Raw genomic sequence first — 26,098 nt, 5'->3', positions numbered from 1 at the left:
ATCTTACAGCTGAAGAACTTGTCGGAGACTTCATATCTCTCGACACGGGCATGAGCTTGAAAAACTAGCTTCAGCTCTTGGAACATCTCATATGCCCCGTGTTGCTCAAAACGTCTTTGGAGCCCCGTTTCTAAACTGTATAACATGCCACACCTGACGAGAGAGTAGTCATCACTCCGCGCTTGCCAGACGTTTAGAATGTCCTGGGCTGCTGCGGGAGCGGGAGGGTCACCTAGCGGCGCATTAAGGACATAAGCCTTTTTACTTGCTTCAAGGATGAGCTTCAGGTTGCGAACCCAGTCCGCATAGTTGCTACCATCATCTTTCAGCTTGTTTTTCTCTAGGAATGCGTTGAAGTTGAGGTTGACGTTGGACATCTACAATATTTATAGAGACAACTTTTAGACTAAGTTCATGACAATTAAGTTCATTTAATCAAATTAAGTATGAACTCCCACTTAAATCGACATCCCTCTAGTCATCTAAGTGATACATGATCCATGTTGACTAACCCGTGTCCGATCATCACGTGAGATGGACTAGTCACCATGGTGAGCAACTTCATGCTGATCGTATTCAACCATACGACTCATGTTCGACCTTTCAGTCTCTTGTATTCGAGGTCATGTCTGTACATGCTAAGCTCGTCGAGTCAACCTAAGTGTTTCGCGTGTGTAAATCTGGCTTACACCCGTTGTATGCGAACGTTAGAATCTATCACACCCGATCATCACGTGGTGCTTCGAGACAACGAACTTTCGGTAATCTCCTATAACAATTCCCTATAACCCTAGCGTCATCGAACCTTAAGTGTGTAGACCCTACGGGTTCGGGAGACAGGCAGACATGACCGAGACACCTCTCTGGCCAATAACCATCAGCGGGGTCTGGATACCCATGGTGGCTCCCACTAGCTCCACAATGATCTCATCGGATGAACCACGATGTCAAGGATTCAATCAATCCCGTATACGATTCCCTTTGTCTTTCGGTATAGAACTTGCCCGAGATTCGATCGTCGGTATACCTATACCTTGTTCAATCTCGGTATCGGTAAGTCTCTTTACTCGTTCCGTAGCACGTCATCGTGTGACTAACTCCTTAGTCACATTGAGCTCATGATGATGTTCTACTGAGTGGGCCCAGAGATACCTCTCCGTCACACGGAGTGACAAATCCCGATCTCGATTCGTGCCAACCCAACAGACACTTTCGGATGTACCCGTAGTGCACCTTTATAGTCACCCAGTTACGTTGTGACGTTTGATACACCCAAAGCACTCCTACGGTATCCGGGAGTTGCACAATCTCACGGTCGAAGAAAAAGATACTTGACATTAGAAAAGCATTAGCATACGAACAATACGATCTAGTGCTAGGCTTAGGATTGGGTCTTGTCCACCACATCATTCTCCCAATGATGTGATCCCGTTATCAATGGCATCCAATGTCCATGATCAGGAAACCATGATCATCTATTGACTAACGAGCTAGCCAACTAGAGGCTTGCTAGGGACACATTGTGATCTATTCATTCACACATGTATTAGTGTTTCCTGTTAATACAATTATAGCATGAACGATAGACGATTATCATGAACAAGGAAATATGATAATAACCATTTTATTATTGCCTCTAGGGCATATTTCCAACACCGACGGCGCGGCCTGGGGGGGTGGCCGCGGCCACAGGGCTTGTGGCCCACTGGCTCACCCCTCCGGTGGATCTTTGCGCAGGTATTTTTCATATTTTCCAGAAATATTCTTCATAAATTTTCAGGACGTTCCGAGAACTTTCATTTCTGCACAAAAACAACACCATGGCAATTCTGCTGAAAACATCGTTAGTCCGGGTTAGTTCCATTCAAATCATGCAAATTAGAGTCCAAAAAAAGGGCAAAAGAGTTTGGAAAAGTAGATACGATGGAGAAGTATCATAGCCCGAACAAGCCCCTCAAAGGATTAGTATCCATAGTGACAAGTGACAATAAATTTCAGCACACTATATGAATGTTTCCTTACCAAGTTCCACTTACCAAAGGCGCTTCACTCCCCGACAACGGCGCCAGAAAAGAGTCTTGATCACCCAGAAGTATAGGGGATCAATCATAGTCCTTTCAATAAGTAAGAGTGTCGAACCCAACGAGGAGCAGAAGGATCTGACAAGTGGTTTTCAGCAAGGAAATATCTGCAAGCACTGAAATTATCGGTAATAAGTGATTGTGTGGTGAGATGATTCATAGCAAGCAACAAGTAACAAAAGTAGCAACGGTGCAGCAAAGTGGCCTAATCCCTTTTGTAGCAAGGGACAAGCCTGGACAAAGTCTTATAGGAGGAAAAACGCTCCCAAGGACACACGAGAATTTCTGTCATGCTAGTTTCATCATGTTCATATGATTCGCTTTCGTTACTTTGATAGTTTGATATGTGGGTGGACCGACGCTTGGGTACTGCCCTTACTTGGACAAGCATCCCACTTATGATTAACCCCTCTCGCAAGCATCCGCAACTACGAAGGAAGAATTAAGACAAAGTCTAACCATAGCATTAAACTAGTGGATCCAAATCAGCCCCTTACGAAGTAACACATAAACTAGGGTTTAAGCTTCTGTCACTCTAGCAACCCATCATCTACTTACTACTTCCCAATGCCTTCCTCTAGGCCCAAATAATGGTGAAGTGTTATGTAGTCGACGTTCACATAACACCACTAGAGGAAAAACAACATACAACATATCAAAATACCGAACGAATACCAAATTCACATGACTATTATTAGCATGACTTATCCCATGTCCTCAGGAACAAAAGTAACTACTCACAAAGCATAATCATATTCATGACCAGAGGGGTAATGAGTAGCATCAAGGATCTGAACATAAACTCTTCCACCAAATAATCCAACTAGCATCAACTACAAAGAGTAATCAACACTACTAGCAACCTTACAAGTACCAATCGGAGTCGCGAGATGGAGATTGGTTATAAGTGATGAACTAGGGTTTGGAGATGAGATGGTGCTTGATACGTCTCAAACGTATCTATAATTTTTTATGGTTTCACGCTGTTATCTTGTCAACTTTGGATGTTTTATATACCTTTTATATCTTTTTTGGGACTAACTTATTAATTCAGTGCCAAGTGCTAGTTCCTGTTTTTTCTGTGTTTTTGACTCTTTTCAGATCTGATTTTGGAACAGAGTCCAAACGGAATAAAATCCCCAAAATAATTTTTTCCAGAACAGAAGAAGATCGGGGGACTTGAGGGCCAAGGCAGGGGGCCCACAGGGAGCCCACAAGCCCTGTTACCGCGGCTAGGGGGGCCGCGGCAACCAGGCTTGTGGCCTCCCTGGCGCTCCCCTGCCCTAGCTCTTTGGCCTATAAATTCCCTAAAATCGCAGAAAAAATCAAGGCATCCACGAAAACACTTTTCCGCCGCCGCAAGCTTCCGTTTCCACGAGATCTCATCTGGAGACCCTTCCGGGTGCCCTGCCGGAGGGGACTTTGGAGTTGGAGGGCTTCTACATCAACATCGTCGCCTCTCCAATGACTCGTGAGTAGTCTACTTCACACCAACGGGTCCGTAGTTAGTAGCTAGATGGCTTCTTCTCTCTCTTGGATCTTCAATACAAAGTTCTCCATGATCTTCATGGAGATCTATCCGATGTAATCCTCTTTGGCGGTGTGTTTGTCGAGATCCGATGAATTGTGGATTTGTGATCAGATTATCTATGATTTATATTTGAGTCTTTGCTGATTTCTTATATGCATGATTTGATATCCTTGTAAGTCTCTCCGAGTCTTGGGTTTTGTTTGGCCAACTAGATCTATGATTCTTGCAATGGGAGAAGTGCTTTGTTTTGGGTTCATACCGTGCGGTGACCATTCCCAGTGATAGAAGGGGCAGCAAGGCACGCATCGTGTTCTTGCCATCAAGGGTAACAAGATGGGCTTTCTTCATAAATTTGAGATTGCCCATCTACATCATGTCATCTTGCTTAAGGCGTTACTCTGTTCTTTTGAACTTATTACACTAGATGCATGCTGGATAGCGGTCGACGTGTGGAGTAATAGTAGTAGATGCAGAAAGTATCGGTCTACTTGTTTTGGACATGATGCCTATAGATATGATCATTGCCTTAGATAACGTCATGACTTTGCGCGGTTCTATCAATTCCTCGATGGTAATTCGTTCACCCACCGTCTACTTGCTTTCATGAGAGAAGCCACTAGTGAACACTACGCCCCCCTGGTCTATTCACAACTATTGTCTCCACTTTCACTTTTACTTTGCTTTCTTTCTTTTTTGCTTTCAGTTCTCACTTTGCAAACAATCTATAAGGGATTGACAACCCCTTCATAGCGTTGGGTGCAAGCTCTTTGTGTTTGTGCAGGTACTTGTGACTTGACGCGATCCTCCCACTGGATCAATACCTTGGTTCTCAAACTAAGGGAAATACTTACCGCCGCTGTGCTACACTACTACATCACCCTTTCCTCTTCAAGGGAACACCAACGCAAGGCTCCAAGGCCGCGGGGAAATCCTTTGCATATTTTCCAAGGAAGTCCCTATAGGCGTAGCTGTGACAGCCCGAGACCGACGCTCCAGAAGATTCCCCCTTTATTCCGGTTCCATCGTGTGGCTATTTTATTTTGTTGGCTGCATCATCATGTAGTTTGCATCATGGCATTATGCATGGCATCATGTCATCTGTGTTTTGTCGGTGTTGCTTGTTGTTGCGTTGCTGGGTGTTAGTGCTTTGTGAGTGGCGTTGTTTTGGAGTGATGAGAGTGGGTGCGTGAGAGCCACCTCAAAGCCTTGTTACACCGCGAACCACTCCCCTCCTCTCTTCTCTTTGATTTTGTTTTGGGGTTGTGTAAAAGTTTCCGTTTTAACACTTTTAAAAAAATGCGTATTCTTTTAGAAACCCGTTTATTAAATGTGGGGGCAACCCCTTGGGTTTGCTTTATTTTTTCCTTTTGTTATTTTTAAAACCAGGGACTCTTTTATTTTAAACAAAGGGGGTTTGTTTAATATTTAAAAAGAAATGGTATTATTTTATTCTTTAAAAAAGGTTTCATTTTATTTGTTTTAAAATGCCCAAGCTATTTTACAGTTGGGGTATATATTTTTTTAAAGGGAGCCAAAAGCATTTTTCTATTTTGTTAAAAAAACCTTTTCATTTTTGTTGGAGTTTTCTGTTTTTTTAAAGGGAAAAAAGGCCAAGAGCTAGCAAAGAGGGAGTTGCCAGGCCCAAGGCCCAGCTCCCCCCTGCCCTAGCGAGAGGAACCGCAGCCCCTCGTCCTCCTCGCGTCTTTCTCCCGCAGCCGCCATCGCCTCCAGTACCCTCTGTTTCTCCCCCGCGCCATGGCTTCACCCCTCGCCTCGGCCTCGCCCTGGCATGTCCGCCGCTGCGCTCTCAGCCCCGCGCGCCGCCCTCGCTCGCCGCCATGCCGCCGCCAGCAGCTCGCCGTTCCACGCCGATGCCGCGCTGCTCCCCGCGCTGCCCGCCATGGTCGCCGCCCCTGGGAGACTTCCTGGCCTCGACCTCGCCTCCCTCGTCCCGAGCGCGCAGCCCCTGCCGGCCGCCTCCTCTCGCCGTGGACGCCTCCCGTGCGCGCCCCGGATGCCGCCTCCAGGCCCCGTGCCGCGGCCTCCCCTCGCCCTCGGCCTCGGCCTCAATTGCTGCTGCTGCTTGCCGGTGCGCCGCCCTGTCGCCGATGTGCTTGCCTGATGCTGCTGCATGTTGTTGGATGTTGCTTGTGCTGCTCCCGTGGTTGCTGCCTGCTCGCTGTCTGCGGTTGCTTGCTGTCCTGCTGCGTTCTGTTGCTGCTATGCTGCCGCTGTGTGCGTGATGCGTGCCTGCCTTGCTGCTGTCAGCTTGCCTATTGTCGCGTTGTGCTGCCGCAGCTGTCGAGCTTGCGTGTTGGTGATGCTGTTAGCTGCTACTTGGCTGCGTAGCCTGCCGCTAGCTGCTGCCGATGCCATGTTGCTGTTGCCTAATGATGTTGCTAGCTGCATGCGATAGCTTGCTGCTAGCTAGTAGATGTTGCTGCTGATTGTAGCTACTGATAGCTGTTGCCTGCTTGTGTTGTTGTTGTCGGCTGATGCCTTGCCGCTGCTCGCGATTGCTGTTGATGTGCCTTGCTGCTGCTGTTGCCTGATGTTGTTGTTGTGTTGCTGCTGTCGTTGTTTGCCGCTAGCCACTGATGTTGCTGCTAGGTTGCTAATGCTGGCGCCGATGCTATTGCTGCTAGTTGCTAGGCCGTTGTAGGTTGCTAGCGTTGCTAGTTGTCATAGCGTGTTGCTATTGCTATTCCGCTGTTGCTGTTGACGCTGGTTACCGTCGCTGAAGACCACGTGCTCCATCCCCGCCACCGCGGCCCGTCGACAAGTTCGCCGAGTCCACGTCGTCCTCGACGAACCCCCGGAGACGTGTTCGCTACCGATGTGAAGACCGTGCACCGACGCCGAAGACCCGCGAACCGACAACGAGCGAACAACTACCATCGACGAGACCGAGTACCTCGACTTCCACGACGATAGTTGTTCTCCTTCACCGGACAGAACCCCTCCGATATGCACGCGTCGAAGGTATACCGATGAGACGTGTCGTGACCATGTGCATATGATGTATGAGATGTATGTATGTTGCACCGTATGTTGCCCGTTGCACGTGTACCTCTTTTGTTGTGCCTCGACACATGGGAACCCGATAACCGGGATCACCCCATCTTTATTTAGCATTCCCGCACACGCTTCCTATACATTGGCATGATATCTCGACGAGTTATCGGGATAGGAACGTTGTCGTTGCATCGTTTCCGTTTTGCTGCCATGGTTCCCTCTCGCTCGCCGTGGCGACACCTGTTTCTTTCTCTTCTTGCCCGTGATGTTTGAACTTGCATGCATGACGCATTCATGGCATATATCATGTGTTGCATGCCTCTTGTGCCATAGCTCCGTTCTATGTGCCGCGTGTTAACCGACTAGGATTCCATGTAGGACCGCCGCTTCACCTCTTGCCATGTTAACCACATTTAATATTCCCGTGTAAATAATCGGGAGTGAATTAAATAATTAATCGTGGAGTTTGGTCGATATGCAACTTGTTGCATATCGAGCTTCACTTAATGTGTAGTGTTGTGTGAGGTGAATTGCCATGCCATGCCGTGCATTATTGAACTCATCATGCATCATAGTAGGTTATGCATCATGTTGTGCATTGTGTGGTGAATATCTGTGTTGATGCTTGTTTTCGGTTTGCTCCGTCTCGATAGAGTTCCGCAAGCGTGTCGGAATGTGAGGACCCGTTCGACTACGTGGTTCGCCGACTCCACCGAGTTGTTCTTCTTCCAAGCGGGATCTCAGGCAAGATGACCATTTCCCCAGATACCATTACTACCATTGCCATGCTAGATTTACCGTTTCTATCGATTATGTCTCGTTGCCTACCACATGTTAAATATCAGCCTCTCAACATTGCCATGAAACCTTCAACCTGTTCAACCTAGCAAACCACTGATTGGCTATGTTACTGCTTGCTTAACCATGTTGTTAGCGTTGCTAGTTGCAGGTGCAGTTGCTTCCATGTGATAACATGGGTTCCTTGTTATATCACCATATTAAATGTTATTTAATTTAATGCACCTATATACTTGGTAAAAGGTGGAAGGCTCGACCTTTCTAGTCTGGTGTTTTGTTCCACCTTTGCCCCCTTAGTTTCGGCTACCGGTGTTATGTTCCATAATTGAGCGCTCCTAACACGATCGGGGTTGTTATGGGGACCCCCTTGATAATTCGTTTTAGATTAAAGCTGGTCTGGCAAGGCCCAACTTTGGTACTACATTTGCCTAATCACTGATGAACTGCATAGGGAGTAATCAACCCGAGGATAATTAAATCAACCCCCGGGCCAGTGCTCCTCATGAGTGTTGGTCCAAAACAGAGCAGCTTATTAACGCTACCCGGGGCAACTCGGTGTTTGGCGTGGTAACCATTGCTCATCCGTCGTGTCCTGAGAACGAGGTATGCGACTCCTATCGGAATCGTCGACACGTCGGGCGGCCTTGCTGGATTAGTTTCACCTTTGGCGAAATATCTTGTGCATCGGGATTCCGGTGATGCTTTGGGTAATCTCAGAGTTGAGGTTTTCCACTAGGGAATCCGACGAGATCACGAGCTTCGTGATGGAGGATTTCTATGCGGCTTGTGGTGATTTGTGATGGACTAGTTGGAGCACCCCTACAGGGTTAAATCTTTTCGGAAAGCCGTGCCCGCGGTTATGTGGCAACGTGGAAGCTTTGTTTAACACTGGTTCTAGATAACTTGAAGTTAACTTAATTAAAATATGCCAACTGTGTGCGTAACCGTGACTGTCTCTTTGTGAGTTCCTTCTCCGATCGAGGACACGGTGGGGTTATGTTTGACGTAGGTAGGTGTTCAGGATCATTCATTTGATCATCAGTAGTTTACGTCCGCTATGCGTAGATCTTCCCCCTCTTATTTCTTGTACTCGTTAGTTTAGCCACCTCATATATGCTTAGCCGCTGCTGCAACCTCACAACTTAACCTTACCTCACCCATTAAGCTTTGCTAGTCTTGATACCTTTGGAAATGAGATTGCTGAGTCCCCTGTGGCTCACAGATTACCACAACACCAGTTGCAGGTACAGATAAAGGTTACTTGACGCGAGCGCGTTGATTGTTCATTTGGAGTTGCTTCTTCTTCTTCTTCTTCTTCATCGATCAAGGTTGGGTTCCAGGCCGGCAACCTGGGATAGCAAGGATGGACGTTGTTCTTATTTTCTCGTTTGTTTTTCGTCCGTAGTCGGACCCTCCTCTTACTCTTGATGAATATGTAATGTACTGATGTGATTCTGATGTAGCTTCTGGCGAGTGTAAGCCAATTATGTTATATATCTCTTCTTTTCAGTACATGTACTTGTAACGATATTCATTCTTGCAACACGACGAGATGCGCTTCTATCCCTGACGAGGCCTTCGTGCCAAATTGAGGATAGGGTCGCATCTTGGGCGTGATAGTAGCCCGTAGCAGAAGGATTCCTGGCGCCGTTGCGAGGGAAGGTCTATTGACACAGTAGCAGAAGGATTTCTGGCGCCGTTGCCGGGGAGGAAGATCAAGTCAAGAACTCATGCAAGTAAGTGTCGCAAACTCCTCTCTTGCATTTACCTTTTTTGCCAGTTGCCTCTCGTTTTCCTCTTTCCCACTTCACATTTGCCATTTTCATTTGCCTTTCTCCTTTGCCGTTTTCATTTGCCTTTTTCCGTTCGCCCTTCTTCCGCTCGCTTTCTGTTTGCTTGTGTTACCATGTGCCTTCTTTTAGCTTGCATCTTTGCTTGCTAAAAATCCATTGATATGGATCCTCACCCACTTGCTAATCTCTTTAAGAGATCCACTTATGTGGAACCAATTGCTAGTGAGTTGAGTGCACTTGACTTTCTTTATGGAGTTTTGCTTGAGATGCGTGAATCTAAAAATTGTGAGGAAGAAATTTATGAAGTGATTCACGAGGGCACCTTGGATGAAAAGCATGATTGCAATGGTTTCACTATAAATTCTATTAGTGACAATCATGCCAAAAATATGCAAAACCCTAAGCTTGGGGATGCTAGTTTTGCTATGTCCACTACTGGTTGCAATGATCATGATTGGGGTAATGATTTTTCTTATGATCTTGAAAATTTGTTTAAGCCTCATGATGAATATGATGTTTGCAATATTATTGAAAGTGGGTTTGGAGACGTCATGACTTTAGTTGATGATAATCCCACTATTGTTGAAGAGCATCAACTTTGCATGCATGTGGATCATGAAAAGAATATCCTTTGTGATAGCTATATTGTTGAATTTGATTATGACCCCACATGTAATTGCTATGAGAGAGGAAAATATTGTGGTAGAAACTTTCATGTTACCAAATCACCTCTCGTTATGTTGAGATTGCTATTGTCTCTTTCTTCTTCCTTGCATAAGGTAACTATTGGTTGTCTTGCCAATTTGTTCTCCTATAAAATGCCTATGCATAGGAAGTATGTTAGACTCAGATGTGATTTTCACATGCTTTATGATGCTCTCGTTGTGCTTCAATTCTTGTCTTTTGTGTGAGCATCATCAATGCCTAGCTAAGGGCGTTAAACAATAGCGCTTGTTGGGAGGCAACCCAATGAATCTATCCTTTTTCTTTCTGTTTTGTGTTTTCCACACTTTCAAAATTCTGTTATGATTGTGTTTTTTTGTGTTTCTTTTGCGTTTGTGCCAAGTAAAACCGTTATGATTAGTCTTGGGGATGATCGTTTGATCGTGCTGGAAAAGACAGAAACTTTCTGCTCATAAAAATAGTTTTCATTTTTTTCTGTAAGAGTTTTTGAGTTGATTCTTTTTGCTGCTGATTGCTACGCAAATCCTTCACACTGTCGTAATTGTTCAGAATTTTTTATGTATGAGAAGTATACGAAATATACATATTGCTACAGACTGGTCTGTTGTTAACAGATTCTGTTTTTGTTGAGTTGGTTAGTTATTTTGATGAAACTATGGATAGTATCGGGGGTATTAGCCATGGAAGATTGAAAATACAGTAACCCAACATCAACATAAGTAGAATTTAAGTTTGCTACAGTACCTAAGGAAGTGGTGGTTTGCTTTCTTATACTAATGTTATCACGAGTTTCTGTTTAAGTTTCGTGTTGTGAAGTTTTCAAGTTTTGGGTGAAGTTATTATGGACAGAGAGATAAAGAGTGGCAAGAGATCAAGCTTGGGGATTCCCAAGGCATCCCCAGCCAAATTCAAGGACACCAAAAAGCCTAAGCTTGGGGATACCCCGGGAAGGCATCCCCTCTTTCGTCTTCAATCCATCGGTAACATTACTTGGAGCTATATTTTTATTCACCACATGATATGTGTTTTGCTTGGAGCGTCTTGTATCTTAGGAGTCTTTTCTTTTTGTTGTGTCACAATCATCCTTGCTGCACTCATCGTGATTTTTCTAGAATGTTCATCGTGCTTCACTTATATCTTTTGAGCTAGGTATTTTTCTCTATGTGCTTCACTTAGATCTTTTAGAGCACGACGGTGCGTGACTTGGTAGTTGGCTTATGCTATGAAAGTAGTCCCAAAGGTGATAGGTACCCAAAGAGGATACAAAAACCTCCAAATTCATGTGCATTGAGTAGAAAGAGAAGTGTTGATTCCTCTCAATTAGTTTTGAGACGTGGATTTGGTAATATTAAGAGCTATGTTTTTAGGGTGTTGTGAATCTAGAAATACTTGTGTTGAAGTTAGTGATTCCCGTAGCATGCACGTATGGTGAACCGCTATCTTGGGAAGTCGGAGCATAATTGATCTATTGATTGTCATCCTTTGTGTTGAGGTCGGGATCGCGCGATGGTTAACACCTACCAACCCTTCCCCTAGGAGTATGCGTTTAGCACTTTGTTTCGATTACTAATAAAAACTTTCGCAACAAGTATGTGAGTTCTTCATGACTAATGTGAGTCCATGGTATAGATGCACTTTCACCTTCCACCATTGCTATCCTCTCTAGTACCACACAATTCTCGCTGGTGCACAAACCCACCATATGCCTTCCTCAAAACAGCCACCATACCTACCTACTATGGCATTTTCATAGCCATTCCGAGATATATTGCCATGCAACTCCCACCGTTCCGTCTCATGACTTGTGCCATCACTCTCAGATTGCCATTGCATGAACTTAAGATAGCTAGCGAGATGTTTCAACATCATACGCCAATCTAGATCATTGCACATCCCGGTACACTGCCGGAGGCATTTCCTATAGAGTCATCATCATTTTGAGCTTTGAGTTGTGAGTAAATAAAAGTGTGATGATCATCATTATTAGAGCATTGTCCCATGTGAGGAATTAAAAAAAAGAGGCCAAAGAGCCCAATTAAAAAAAAAGAGGCCCAAGAGCCCAAATAAAAAAAGAGAGAAAAACATAGAAGGGACAATGCTAATATCTTTTTCCACACTTGTGCTTCATAATAGCACCATGTTCTTCATGATTTAGAGCTTCTTGCTTTGTCACTACCTTATGCTAGTGGGAATCTTCATTGTATAACTTGGCTTGTATATTCCAATAATGGGCTTCCTCGAATTGCCCTAGGTCTTCGTGAGCAAGCAAGTTGGATGCACACCCACTAGTTCTCCTTTTGAGCTTTCACACACTTATAGCTCTAGTGCATCCCTTGTATGGCAATCCCTACTCATTCACATTGATATCTATTAATGGGCATCTCCATAGCCCTTTGATACGCCGAGTCAATGTGACCATCTCCTCCTTTTTGTCTCACAACCACCACCACACTCTATTCCACCTATAGTGTTATATCCATGGCTCACGCTCATCTATTGCGTGATAGTTATAAAAGGTTTGAGAAAGTAAGAGTGCAAAAACAATTACTTGGCCAATACCGGGGTTGTACATGATTTACATTATTTGTGTGAGGATGATGAAGCATAGCCAGACTATATGATTTTGTAGGGATAACTTTCTTTGGCCTTGTTATTTTAAAAGTTCATGATTACCTTGTTGGTTTGCTTGAAGTATTATTGTTTTCATGTCAATAGCAAACTATTGTTTTGAATCTTGCGGATCTGAACATTCATGCCACATGAAAGAAGTTACAAAGGACAATTATGCTAGGTAACATTCCACATCAAAAATTCAGTCTTTATCACTTCCCTACTCGAGGATGAGCAGGAGTTAAGCTTGGGGATGCTTGATACGTCTCCAACGTATCTATAATTTTTTATGGTTTCATGCTATTATCTTGTCAAACTTTGGATGTTTTGTATGCCTTTTTTTGGGACTAACTTATTAACTCAGTGCCAAGTGCCAGTTCCTGTTTTTTCCGTGGTTTTGACCCTTTTCATAGGAAGATTTGAAACGGAGTCCAAAAAGAAAAAAATCCCCGAAAATATTTTTTCCGAAACAGAAGAAGATCGGGAGACTTGAGAACCAAGGCAGGGAGTCCACACGGACCCCACAAAGCCCCCTAGCCCCGGCCAGGGGGGAGGCCGGGCCTCCCTGGCTTGTGGGCCCCCCGGACCTCCTCTGCCCTAGGTTTTGCGCCTATATATTCCCTAAAATCCCAGAAAAAAATCAGGAGATCATCGAAAGTACTTTTCCGCCGCCGCAAGCATCTGTCTCTGCAAGATCCCATCTGGGGCACGTCCTGGTGCCCTGCCGGAGGGGGGATTCGGATATGGAGGGCTTCTTCATCAACACCATGCCCTCTCCGATGATGCGTGAGTAGTTCACCATAGACCTACGGGTCCATAGCTAGTAGCTAGATGGCTTCTTCTCTCTCTTGGATCTTCAATACAAAGTTCTCCATGATCTTCATGGAGATCTATCCGATGTAATCTTCTTTTGCGGTGTGTTTGTCGAGATCCGATGAATTGTGGATTTATGATCAGATTATCTATGAATCTTATTTGAGTTTCTTCTGATCTCTCTTATGCATGATTTCATATCCTTGTAATTCTCTTCGAGCTGTGGGTTTTGTTTGGCCAACTAGATCTATGATTCTTGCAATGGGAGAAGTGCTTGGTTTTGGGTTCATACCGTGCGGTGTCCTCACCCAATGATAGAAGGGGTAGCGAGGCACACATCGTGTTGTTGCCATCAAGGGTAAAAAGATGGGGTTTTCATCATTGGCTTGAGATTATCCCTCTACATCATGTCATCTTGCTTAAGGCGTTACTCTGTTCGTCATGAACTCAATACACTAGATGCATGCTGGATAACGATCGATGTGTGGAGTAATAGTAGTAGATGCAGAAAGTATCGCTCTACTTGTCTCGGACGTGATGCCTATATGTATGATCATTGCCTTAGATATTGTCATGACTTTGCGCGGTTCTATCAATTGCTTGACAGTAATTTGTACACCCACCATAATACTTGCTATTTTGAGAGAAGCCTCTAGTGAATCCTATGGCCCCCGGGTCTACTCCACACCATATTTTCAGCCTTACACTTTTACTTCATTGCACTTTTCGCCTTCAGATCTCACTTTGCAATCAATCTTGAAGGGATTGACAACCCCTTTATAGCGTTGGGTGCAAGCTATTTTGTGTTTGCGCAGGTACAGTGGACTTGACGAGATTCTCCTATTGGATTGATACCTTGGTTCTCAAACTGAGAGAAATACTTACTGCTCCTGTGCTGCATCGCCCTTTCCTCTTCCAGGGAAAAACCAACGCAAGCTCAAGAGACGACAGAAGGTTTCTGTCGTCGTAGCCGAAGGATTTCTGGCGTTGTTGCGAGGGATAGCACTCCCCATCCCACAAATCTCCAATGCAATTACCAAAACTTATTGCAACAATAAATCATCCACACATCCTACGCATGCCATGGAAAAGCAAACTAAACAGGGAATCCACACGCATTGCCCTAGATCAAGATTCAACAAAATACAATGAGAGCGACGAGGATCGAGGGCAGTACCGGGTTCCATGGCATGAGGGAGATGGGGGGGGGGAGAGATCCCACCGGACGAAGAAGTGGAGGGCAACACGGATAAAGGGACCTGGAGCTGGCCACCGGTGATATTCTCAGTCGCCGCAAAGAGAGAGAGAGAGAGAGAGAGAGAGAGAGAGAGAGAGAGAGAGGCATGGGGAGAGGAAGGGGATGGGTATGAGAGAGTTAGAACTCCCTTGCCTCGATCTTAACTCCCCACAAGCTCCTCGAGTCGGTAGTACCGCCCACGAGCATGGTAGTACCGCTGGAGCGGTAGTACCGTCCTGGGAGTGGTAGTACCGCGTGTGACCCAAGCAACAACCACACATGCAGCAAACAATTGGGACCTATTTGTCTATGCAATGGAGAGAAGAAAGGCACAAAATCAATAAGGTACTCCACCTTAAAATACTGCAAAACGATAAGTAGAACACATTGTGGAGTGACCGTTCATGCAATTAACGAAAATAACTTGTGTGGAAGATGGGCGTTGGCCGAGGCCACCTATGTTTGAGTCAGTTGGTATGATACTGTGAAGATTTTAACCTTGGTCCCATGACCAAAAATCCTCTTTGAAGCACATGCATCACCATCAGTAACTAATGTGAAAGACTTAATCAATTTATGCATAATAGGGGGAGGGAGAGTTCATTGAGAGAACAACGCTCCCCCTAAATTCATGCATACATCTAAACAGAATAGAATGATAGGAGTGGTGGGATGTGCCTAATTTCAATCCACATTGCTCAAATCAATGATATTTAGCTCATGCCTTAACTAGTGAAATCTTGCTTAATTCAAAGATTTCATGAAAATATCTGCAAGCTGATCATTAGTGTTGAGGTAAATCAGATCAATCTCCCCACGCTTGATGTGATCCCGGATGAAGTGGTGACGAATACTGATGTGCTTCATCTTGCAATGTTGAACCGGGTTATTGGAAATTGATATAGCACTTATATTATCACAATAAAGAGGCACTTTGTCACATGTGACACCGTAATCCTTTAAAGTTTGCCTCATCCAAAGCAACTCAGCACAACAACTCGCAGCAGCTGCATATTCAACCTCAATGTACGAGAGAGAAACACAATTTTGTTTCTTGGAAGATTAACTTATTAGAGAGCGACAAAGGAATTGGAAACCTCTGGAAGTTGAATTCCACTCCACACGGTCTCCCGCCCTATCCGAGTCCTAATATCATATGAGATCAAATGAAGGACCTTTGGGATACCATAAGCCAAAGTTTGGGGTATGAGACAAATATCGAAAGATTCGCTTGACTACCACATAGTGGCTTTCCTTAGGTGCGGATTGAAATCGTTCACAATTCCCACACTCAACATAATACCGGTCTAGATGCACAAAGGTAAAGCAGAGAGCCGATCATAGAGCGATATACCTTTTGATCCACAACTTTACCATTGGGATCAAGCTCAAGATGGCAGTTGAGAGGCATGGGAGTGTTGGCTGTGGCCGGTTTGAGATCATCCATCTTGAACCTCTTGAGCATGTATTGAGTATATTTTGCTTGATTGATGAAGGTTCCTTGACTTTGTTGCTTGACTTTGAATCCAAGGAAAAATTTCAACTCTCCCATCATAGACATCTCAAACTCTTTAGTAATTAGAGCGGCAAATTCTTCATTAAAAGCTTTGTTAGGAGAACCAAAGATAATATCATCAACATATAGTTGTCATATGAACAAACCCCCCTTGACCTTCTTAGTAAAAAGAGTGGGGTCAATTTTCCCAACTTCAAATCCACGGTCGTGTAACATCTTTGTAAGGTGCTCATACCACACACGTGGGGCTTGTTTAAGGCCATAGAGTGCCTTATCGAGAACATAATTATGATTAGGGAACTTGGGAGCCTCGAACCCCGTAGGTTGCTTGACATAAACCAACTCCTTAAGGGGACCATTAAGAAATGCACTCTTCACATCCATTTGATATAATTTGAAGTTATGATGAGAAGCAAATGCAAGCAACATGTGAATAGATTCAAGGCGAGCAACACGAGCAAAGGTTTCACCGTAGTCAATGCCCTCGACTTGGGAGTAGCCTTGTGCTACCAATCTTGCCTTGTTAAGAGTGATGACACCGTTCGCATCTTGCTTGTTCTTAAAGATCCAGTTTGTCCCAATGACAATGTGGTTCTCCTTTGGTCTTAGCACCAATCGCCACACTTTGTTGCGCTCGAAGTTGCTGAGTTCTTCATGCATGGATTCAACCCAATACATGTATTCGAGAGCCTCTTGTACCTTTAGGGGTTTAATGCAAGAAACAAATGCATGATGGGCACTAAAGTTTGCTAATTGACAACGAGTGGTTACCCCTCTCTTTCAGTTGTCGTAGAAACTCGCCAGTATATGAGAATTCTTTATGAGCCTTTTGGCATTCTTGACAGCACGTCTTTCTTGAATCTCCTTAGGGGTAAGCTGAGGAGCCTGTTTGAGACTTTTACCTCCTTTGCAAGTTTGCCCTTGATCTTGAGCTTGGTTTCATTCTTGAGCTTGCTCTTGATCTTGATCTTGATCTTGAGATTGCTCTTGATTTTAAGCATCCTCATAGGGGGTGATCTTGATCAAGGACATCACTTGGTGTAGTACTGCTACTGCAACAAAAGACCTTCCAACGGCGCTAGAAATAGGAGTGTTGCTTGATACTCCTCAACAATGGCACCAGGAATCCTTCTGCTACGGCTACGCCTTAAGGGACTTCCTAGGCAAATATGCAAAGGATTTCCCCCGTGGCCTTGGAGCCTTGTGTTGGTGTTCCCTCGAAGCGGAAAGGGTTATGTAGCACAACGGTGGTAAGTGTTTCCCTCAGTTTGAGAACCAAGGTATCGATCCAGTGAAGGAGTATCACAAGAGCCTGCACAAACACCAAAAGCTTCCTCCCAACGCTATGAAGGGGTTGTCAATCCCTTATAGATTGTTCGCCAAGTGAGAACTGAAAGCAACAAAGTAACAAAGCAAAGTAAAAGCGAAAGTGGAAACAAAAGATGTGAATAGACCCGGGGGCCGTAGTGTTTACTAGTGGCTTCTCTCATGAAAGCAAGTAGACGGTGGGTGAACAAATTACTGTCGAGCAATTGATAGAACCGCGCAAAGTCGCGACGTCATCTATAGCAATGATTATATCTATAGGCATCACGTCCAAAACAAGTAGACCGATACTTTCTGCATCTACTACTATTACTCCACGCGTCGACCGCTATCCAGCATGCATCTAGTGTATTAAGTCCAAAAGAATAGATTAACGCCTTCAACAAGATGACATGATGTAGATGGCCGATCTCATATCTACGACAGAGCCCACCTTGTTACCCTTGATGGCAACTACGCGATGTGTGCCTTGCTGCCCCTACTGTCACTGGGAAAGGTCACCACACGGTAAGAACCCAAAACCAAGCACTTCCCCCATTGCAAGAATCATAGATCTAGTTGGCCAGAAAAAACCCAAGACTTGGAGAGACTTACAAGAATATCAAATCATGCATATAAGAAATCAAAAAAAACTCAAATATATATCATAGATAATCTGATCACAAATCCACAATTCATCGGATCTCGACAAACACACCGCCAAAGAAGATTACATCGGATAGATCTCCATGAAGATCATGGAGAACTTTGTATTGAAGATCCAAGAGAGAGAAGAAGCCATCTAGCTACTAACTACGGACCCGTAGGTCTGAAGTGAACTACTCACGAGTCATTGGACGGGCGATGATGATGATGAAGAAGCCCTCCAACTCCAAAGTCCCCTCCGGCAGGGCACCGGGAAGGGTCTCCAGATGAGATCTCGTGGAAACGGAAGCTTGCGGCGGCGGAAAAATATTTTCGTGGATCCCTTCATTTTTTACTGATTTTTAGGGAATATATAGGCGCAAGATCTAGGCCAGGGGGCGCTAGGGAGGCCACAAGCCTGCCCACCGCCGCCCCTGGTGGTGGAGTGGGGGCTTGTGGGCTCCCTGTAGCCCTCCTGGCTTGGCCCACAAGCCCCCTGATCTTCTTCCGTTCGGGAAAAAATCATTTCAGGGATTTTATTCGGTTTGGACTCCGTTCCAAAATCAGATCTGAAAAGAGCCAAAAACACAGAAAAAACAGGAACTGACACTTGGCAATGAATTAATAAGTTAGTCCCAAAAAATATATAAAAGGTATATAAAACATCCAAATATGACAAGATAACAGCATGAAACCATCAACGATTATAGATACGTTTGAGATGTATCAAGCATCCCCAAGCTTAACTCCTGCTCGTCCTCGAGTAGGGAAGTGATAAAGAATGAATTTTTGATGCTTTCATGCTACCTAGCATAAATGTCCTTTGTAACTCCTCTTATGTGACGTGAATATTCAGATCCATTAGACTCAAAACAATAGTTTGCTATTGACGTGGAAACAATAATAATTCAAGCAAACTAGCAAGGTAATCATGAACTTTCAAAATAACAAGGCCAAAAGAAAGTTATCCCTACAAAAGCATATAGTCTAGCTTTGCTCTATCATCATTCCACAACGAATTTAAATCATGCACACCCCCGGTATTGGCCAAGTAATTGTATCACACCTTTACTTTCTCAAACCTTTTCAACTCTCACGCAATACATGAGCGTGAGCCATGGTTTTAGCACTATAGATGGTGTGGAGTGTGGTGGAGGTTGTATGACAAAATAGGAGAAGATGGTCACATTAACTAGGCATATCAATGAGCTGTGGAGATGCTCATCAATAGATATCAATGTGAATGAGTAGGGATTGCCATACAAATGATGCACTAGAGCTAAGAGTATGTGAAAGCTCTTGAAGAAAACTAGTGGGTGTGCATCCAACTTGCTTGCTCACGAAGACCTAAGGCAATTTTGAGGAAGCCTATCATTGGAATATACAAGCCAAGTTATATAATGAAAATTTCCCACTAGCTGTATGGTGGTGACAAACGAGAAACTCTCAATCATGAAGATCATGGTGCTTAATATGCACAAGTGTGGAAAAGTGGTAACATTGTCCCTTCTCTCTTTTTCTCTTTTTTTTTATTTTTTTGGTGGGCTCTTTGGCCTCTTTTTTATTTTTTATTATTTTGGTGGGCTTCTTTGGCCTCTTTTATTTCCTCACATGGGACAATGCTCCATCAATGATGATCATCACACTTTCAACTCAAAACTTAGAGCAACGATGACTCTATATGGAATGCCTTCGGTAGTGTACCGTGACAATGATCTAGCATGGCATAGACATTAATGGGAACATCATGCTAGCTATCTTATGATCATGCAATGGCAATATAGACGTGATGGCACATGTCATGGTGGTAGTTGCATGGCAATATATCTCGGAATGACTTTGAAAAAGCCATAGTAGGTAGGTATGGTGGCTATTTTGAGGGAGGCTAATGGTGGGTTTTGTGCACCAGCGAAAGTTGCACGACACTAAGAAGATAGTGATGGTGGAAGGTGAAAGTGTATCTAAACCAAGGACTCAACAGTAGTCATGAAGAACTCATATACTTGTTGCAAAAGTTTTATTAGTAATCGAAACAAAGAATTCAACGCATACTCCTAGGGGAAGGATTGGTAGGTATAAACCATCGCGCGACCCCGACCACCACGCAAAGGATGACAATTAATAGACTAATCATGCTCAGATTTCATCACATAGCGGTTCACCATACGTGCATGCTACGGGAATCACTAACTTCAACACAAGTATTTCTAGATCCACAACACCTTACTAGCATAACTTCAGTATTACCATAACCACAACTCAGAACTAATTGAGATTAATCAAACTTCTCTAACTATTGAATGCACATGAAGGTGGAAGTTTTCGTATCCCTTTCGATAACTACCCCTTTTGAGACTACTTTCAAAGCATAGATCAACTACCAAGACACGCACCGCTGTGCTCTAAAAGATATAAGTGAAGCACACAGAGCAAAAGTATCTAGCTCAAAAGATATAAGTGAAGCACATGTGAGTTGAATTGTCTACCAAAAGATATAAGTGAAGCTCGACAAAATCACAGTGACTGCATGTCTATATCTCTAGGTGTGTAGCAAGGATGATTGTGACACAACAAAAATAAAATACTCCTACGATACAAGACGCTCCAAGCAAAAACACATAACATCTGATGAATAAAAATATAGCCCCAAGTAACGTTACCGATGGATTGAAGACGAGAGAGAGGATGCCTTCCCGGGGCATCCCCAAGCTTAGGGTTTTACGGCATCCTTGAATCTCTTGGGGTGCCTTGGGCATCCCCAAGCTTGAGCTATTGCCACTCTTTATCTCTTTGTCCATAAGAACTTCACCCAAAACTTGAAAACTTCACAACACGAAACTTAAACAGAAACTCGTGATAACATTAGTATGGGAAAGCAAACCACCACTTCCTTAGGTACTGTAGCAAACTTAAATTCTACTTATTCTGATGTTGGGTTACTGTATTTTCAATCTTCCATGGCTAATACCCCCCAATACTATCCATAGTTTCATCAAAATAAGCAACCAACACAACAAAAACAGAATGTGTTAATAGCAGACTAGTCTGTAGCAATCTGTATATTTCGTATACTTCTGGTAATTCAAAAATTCTGACAAATTACGACAGTCTGAAGAATTTGTGTAGTAATCAGAAGCAAAAAGAATCAACTCAAAATCTCTTACAGAAAAAAATGAAAATTCTTTTCGTGAGCAGAAAGTTTCTGTCTTTTTTAGCATGACCAAACGATCATCCCCAAGACTAATCATAACGGTTTTGCTTGGCACAAACGCAAAAAGAAACACAAAAAACACAATCATAACAGAATTATGAAAGTGTGGAAAACACAAAACAGAAAGAAAAAGGATAGATTCGTTGGGTTGCCTCCCAACAAGCGCTATTGTTTAACGCCCTTAGATAGGAATTGAATGATGCTCTCACAAAAGACATGAATTGAAGCACAACGAGAGCATCCGAAAGCATGTGAAAATCACATCTAAGTCTAACATACTTCCTATGCATAGGCATTTTATAGGAGAACAAATTGGCAAGACAACCAAAAGTTACCAAATGCAAGGAAGAAGAAAGAGACAATAGCAATCTCAACATAACGAGAAGTCATTTGGTAACATGAAAGTTTCTACCAAAATATTTTCCTCTCTCATAGCAATTACATGTGGGATCATATTCAAATTCAACAATATAGCTATCCCATAGGATATTATATTCATGATCCACATGCATGCAAAGTTGACGCTCTTAAAAAAATAGTGGGATTATCATCTAAAGTAATGACTTCTCCAAACCCACTTTCAATAATATTGCAAATATCATATTCATCTTGAGGCTTGAACAAATTTTCAAGATCAAAAGAAAAATTATCACCCCTATCATGATCTTTGCAACAAGTAGTGGACATAGCAAGACTAGCATCCCCAAGCTTAGGGTTTTGCATAATTTTAGCATGATTTTCACTAATAGAATTTATAGTGAAACCATTGCAATCATGCTTTTCATCCAAGGAGCCCTCGTGAATCACTTCATAAATTTCTTCCTCACAATTTTCAGATTCACGCATCTCAAGCAAAACTCCATAAAGATAGTCAAGTGCACTCAACTCACTAGCAATTCGTTCCACATAAGTGGGTCTCTTAAAGAGATTAGCAAGTGGATGAGGATCCATATCAATAGATTTTCAGCAAGCGAATATGCAAGCATAATGAAGGCACATAGCACACAAGCGAACAGAAAGCAAGCGAGAGAAAAGGGTGAACGAAAAAGGCAAAGGAGAAAGGCAAATGAAAACGGCAAATGTGAAGTGGGGGGGGGGGAGGAAAACGAGAGGCAACTGGCAAAAAAGTAAATGCAAGAGATGAGTTTGTGAGACCTACTTGGATAGATCTCTCCTCCCTGGCAATGGCGCCAGAAATACTTCTGCTACTGCAACAAAAGACCTTCCAATGGCGCGAGAAATAGGAGTGTTGCTTGATACTCCTAGCAACAGCACCAGGAATCCTTCTGCTACGGCTACGCCTTAAGGGACTTCCTAGGCAAATATGCAAAGGATTTCCCCCGTGGCCTTGGAGCCTTGCGTTGGTGTTCCCTCGAAGTGGAAAGGGTGATGTAGCACAGCGGTCGTAAGCATTTCCCTCAGTTTGAGAACCAAGGTATCGATCCAGTGAAGGAGTATCACAAGAGCCTGCACAAACACAAAAAGCTTGCTCCCAACGCTATGAAGGGGTTGTCAATCCCTTATAGATTGTTTGCCAAGTGAGAACTGAAAGCAACAAAGTAACAAAGCAAAGTAAAAGCGAAAGTGGAAACGAAAGATGTGAATAGACCCCGGGGCCATAGTGTTTACTAGTGGCTTCTCTCATGAAAGCAAGTAGACGGTGGGTGAACAAATTACTGTCGAGCAATTGATAGAACCGCGCAAAGTCGCGACGTCATCTATGGCAATGATTATATCTATAGGCATCACGTCCAAAACAAGTAGACCGATACTTTCTGCATCTACTACTATTACTCCACACGTCGACCGCTATCCAGCATGCATCTAGTGTATTAAGTCCAAAAGAATAGAGTAACGCCTTAAGCAAGATGACATGATGTAGATGGACAATCTCATATCTACGATAGAGCCCACCTTGTTACCCTTGATGGCAACTACGTGATGTGTACCTTGCTGCCCCTACTGTCACTGGGAAAGGTCACCACACGGTAAGAACCCAAAACCAAGCACTTCCCCCATTGCAAGAATCATAGATCTAGTTGGCCAGAAAAAAACCCAAGACTCGGAGAGACTTACAAGAATATCAAATCATGCATATAAGAAATCAGCAAAGACTCAAATATATATCATAGATAATCTGATCAAAAATCCACAATTCATCGGATCTCGACAAACACACCGCCAAAGAAGATTACATCAGGTATATCTCCATCAAGATCATGGAGAACTTTGTATTTAAGATCCAAGAGAGAGAAGAAGCCATCTAGCTACTAACTACGGACCCGTAGGTCTGAAGTGAACTACTCACGAGTCATTGGAGGGGCGATGATGATGATGAAGAAGCCCTGCAACTCCAAAGCCCCCTCCGGCACGGCACCGGGAAGGGTTCCAGATGAGATCTCGTGGAAACGGAAGCTTGCGGCGGCAGAAAAGTATTTTCGTGGATCCCTTCATTTTTACTGATTTTTAGGGAATATATAGGCGCAAGATCTAGGTCAGGGGGGCGCCAGGGAGGACACAATCCTGCCCACCGCCGCCCCCTGGTGGCAGAGTGGGGGCTTGTGGGCTCCCTGTAGCCCTCCTAGCTTGGCCCACAAGCCCCCTGATCTTTTTCCGTTCGGGAAAAAATATTTTCGGGGATTTTATTCCGTTTGGACTCCGTTCCAAAATCAGATCTGAAAAGAGCCAAAAACACAGAAAAAATAGGAACTGCCACTTGGCACTAAATTAATAAGTTAGTCCCAAAAAAGATATAAAAGGTACATAAAACATCCAAAGATGACAAGATAACAACATGAAACCATCAAAAATTATAGATACGTTTGAGACGTATCAAGTACCATCCTTAGGTTGATCTTCTCCTTGGTCAAGATCATAGGGTTGATGGCTTTCAGTTTGTTCTTTGGAAGCCTGTGGGTCTTCCGTTGGTTATGTTTCCACATGAGTGGAACATCGTCCTTCTTCTTCAGCCACAAGGGGTTCCTCAACGGGCAGTAAGTGTCGCAAACCCATTCTTCTAATGGCTTGGGGAGGAATTTCATCACCTACATCACAAAGACCACTTTGCTCCACTTGGGAGCCATTATTCTAATCAAACTCCACGTTTCACGTCTCCTCAATGAGTCATGAGGACTTGTTGAGGACACAGTAAACGCGAGAGTTAGTAGCATAACCAACGAATATGCCCTATTGAGATCTAGGTTCAAATTTAGACAAGCGAGCACTTTCTTAAGAATGAAACACTTACAATCAAACACCCGGAAGTACTTGAGGTTGAGCTTGTTACCAGTAAGAATTTCATATGGAGTCTTGTTCAAGCCTTTGCGAAGGTAGAGCCGATTGGATGCATGGCATGCGGTGTTGATGCCTTCGTACCAAAAGTTATACGGAGATTTAAACTCTGCCATCATGGTTCCTGTCGCGTCGATCAACGTCTGGTTCTTCCTTTCTGCCACACCATTTTTTGAGGAGTATAAGGTGCAAAATATTGATGCTTGATTCCTTCATCACTCAGTAATTCATTTAAGGCGTAATTCTTGAACTCGGTGCTATTTTCACTTCTAAGCATCAATATCTTTGCATCATGTTGACGTTGAACTTCATTAGCTTAGTCGATGACGGTTTGTTGAGTCTCACTCTATCTCTTGAAGAATTATACCCATGTATATCTTGAGTAATCGTACAGAATCACCAAGCAATACTTTCTTCCACCAAGGCTATCATAAGATGGAGGACCAAATAGATCCATGTAGAGGAGCTCCAATGTCCTTTTTGAGTAGATGGTAGTCGTGGGGCAGTGAGCTGTCTCATGAGTCTTTCCTTCAATATAGACACTGCAAGCATGATCCCTGGCGAAACTCACACTTGTTAGTCCACGAACGTGATCCCCTTTGAGGAGACTTTGCAAATACCTCATATTGACATGGGCTAGATGGCTATGCCAAAGCCATCCCACATCAACTTTAGTCATTAGGGAAGTCACGGTCTTAGCGGGTCATTCTGAAAAGTTAAGCACATAGAGACTATTCTCGACATGTCCAACAAAATCTACTTTAAGAGCCTTGCTCCACAAAAGGGCCACAGGGTCAATGCCAAAGAAGGTACTAAAACCCATAAGTGCAAGTTGATTAACGAAAATTAAATTGTATGCGAGGGTCTAAACAAGCATAACCTTTTCAATGGTAAGTTTCAGAGAAATTACTACCTTGCTGGGACCCAATACCTTTGAAATCGCATCATCACCAAAGGAGACTTGGGTGGCAATAGATGGGTCGGGATGAACGTCCACCACCAAGTCCTTGCTTCCGGTCATATGATTTGTTGCTCCACTATCAAGCAACCATGACACCCCACCGGAAGCAAACTCCTGCATAAGATCAATGCTTGGGTTTAGGTACCCATTCTTTAATGGGTCCTTTCACGTTAGTAACAAGGGTATTAGGAACCCCAAATAGACCATTCAATGTACTCATCATTAGAACCAACAAACTTAGCAAAAACATTCCCATCACTGGCACTACATAAGACATAAGAGAGGTTAAAGTCACCGACTGTGTTGGGAAGTTTTTTTGCCCTTTTTGGCATTACCACCCTTAGCTTGGTCCTTTTTATTCTCATGAGTACCCTCCCCAATTTTAACAGATGTTTCCTTAAGCTGGGGAGGTTTCTTGGTCTTCCTCTTCTTGTTCTTCTTGGACTTGGGTGCAAACCCAACTCCTTCCTTTGCAACCACTTCCTTTTGATTCCTCAAAAGGCCATTAAGATTCTTTTCATCTTGGATGCATATCACAAGGCCTTTCTCAAGCTGCTCTTTTATTTTGGTGTTCTCTTCCACAAGATGTGCATGCTCACAATAAGGG

This window comes from Hordeum vulgare, chromosome 2H (assembly GCF_904849725.1).
Source record: "Hordeum vulgare subsp. vulgare chromosome 2H, MorexV3_pseudomolecules_assembly, whole genome shotgun sequence".
Taxonomy (NCBI): Eukaryota; Viridiplantae; Streptophyta; class Magnoliopsida; order Poales; family Poaceae; genus Hordeum; species Hordeum vulgare.
Note: the sequence above shows the minus strand (reverse complement) of the source record.